Source organism: Trichechus manatus, unplaced genomic scaffold (assembly GCF_000243295.1).
Source record: "Trichechus manatus latirostris isolate Lorelei unplaced genomic scaffold, TriManLat1.0 scaffold00002, whole genome shotgun sequence".
Taxonomy (NCBI): domain Eukaryota; kingdom Metazoa; phylum Chordata; class Mammalia; order Sirenia; family Trichechidae; genus Trichechus; species Trichechus manatus.
This window is the reverse complement of record NW_004443938.1, coordinates 42,106,268-42,108,385: the sequence shown is the minus strand read 5'-3', so window position 1 is coordinate 42,108,385 and position 2,118 is coordinate 42,106,268.

Sequence of the window (2,118 nt, the reverse complement as noted above, 5' to 3'; positions counted from 1 at the left end):
TAGGATATATTCCTAGGAGTGGGATTGCTGGATCGTATGGTATTTCTATTTCTAGCTTTTTAAGGAAGTGCCATATCATTTTCCAAAATGGATATACCATTCAGCATTCCCACCAGCAGTGCATAAGAGTTCCAATCCCCTTACAGCTTCTCTAACATTTGTTATTTTCTGTTTTTTGGATTCGTGCCAGTAATGTTGGGGTGAGACAGTATCTTGTTGTTTTGACTTCCATTTCTCTGGTATTAGTGATCACTAATGTTTCCTCATTTGTTTGTTAGTGGCCTGAATGTCTTCTTTGGTGAAGTGTCTGTTCATATCCTTTGTACATTTTTTAATTGAATTATTTGTCTTTTTGTTGTGGAGGTGTTGAATTTTCCTATAGATTTTAGAGATTAGACCTTTGTCGGATTTGTCGTAGCCAAAAAAATTTTCCCAGTCTGTAGGTTCTCTTTTTACTCTTTTGCTGAAATCTTTTGATGAGCATAAGTGTTTAATTTTTAGAAGATCCCAGTTATCTAGTTTATCTTCTGGTGTTTGTGTATTTTTATGGTTGTATCCTATTTATGCTTTGTATTAGGGCCTCTAGTGTTGACCCTATTTTTTCTTTTATGATCTTTATAGTTCTTGGTTTTATATTTAGGTCTTTGATCCATTTTGAATTAGTTTTTGTGTATGGTGTGAGGTATGAGTGATGTTTTATTTTTTTTACAGGTGAACATCCAGCTTTGCCAGCACCATTTGTTAAAGAGCTTGTCTTTTTCCCATTTAATGGACTTTGGTCCTTTGTCAAAAATCAGCTGACCATAGGTGGATGGATTTGTGTTACTTCTGTTCATGTGGTCTATGTGTCTGTCGTTGTACCAGTACCAGCTTGTTTTGACTACCGTGGCTATATAGTAGGTTATGACATCAGGTAAAGTGAAGCCTCCTACTTTGTTTTTCTTCTTCAGTAATGCTTTACTTATCTGGGGCCTCTTTCCTTTCCATATATGATGGTTAAGATTGTATGTCAACTTGGCTGGGCCATGATTCTCAGTGTTTTGGCAGTTGTATAATGTTGTGATCACTTCCCTGTTGAGATTTGATACGTGATTACCGCCATGATGGGATCTGCTGTGAGTGGTACTGGTGGGGGTGGGGCCCTGTGGTGGCTCACCACCCCCTCAGCCTTCATCTCTCCAACCTCTGAGGCCTAGTCCTTCCTGCTGTCCTTGCCAGGGCTTTTGTTTGTTCTGGATCCTGCAGCTGGCTTCTGTTTGTCTGACCTCTGGTTCTTGGGACTTGAGCTAGCAGCTTACCTGCGGTCTTGCCTGCAGATCTTTAGATTCATTGATCTTCACAGCCTGCAACAGCTTTGCTCTTGTTCCTACCGATCTTGGGTTTGCCAGCCCCTGTGGCTACTTGAATCAGGAGAAGCCTTTTTCCTGCCCCGTGGACTCGGGACATTACAGTCTTTAAAAACTGCGTGAGCCATTTCCTTGATATAAATCTCTCTTTCTATGTATATGTATTTATACAGTTTACTGGTTTTGCTTCTCTAGAGAACCCAGCCAAAGACACGATATAAAGTTAATGATTAGTGTTTCCATCTCATTAAGAATGCTGTTGGTGTTTGGATCGGGATTGCATTATATCTGTAGATAGCTTTGGGTAGGACTGACATTTTTACAATATTGAGCCTTCCTATCCTTGAGCATGGTGTATTTTTTCATTTATGTAGGTCTCTTTGGTTTCTTGCAGTAGTGTTTTGTAGTTTTCTTTGTATAGGTCTTTTATGGCCCTGGTTAGATGTGTTCCTAAGTATTTTATCTTTTTAGGGGCTATTATAAATGGTATTGTTTTCTGATTCCTTTTCTTAGTTCTGTTTGTTGGTTTATAGGAATCCATCTGATTTTTGTATGTTGATCTTACATCCTGCTACTCTGCTGAATCTTTCTGTTATTCCAGTAGTTTTCTTGTGGAATCTTTAGGGTTCCCGGTGTGTAATATCATATCATCTGCAAATAGGGACAGTTTTACTTCTTCTTACCAATTTGGATGCCCTTTATTTCTTTTTCTTGCCTTATTGCTCTAGCTAGGACTCCCAGCACAATGTTAAATAGGAGTGGTGATAAAGGG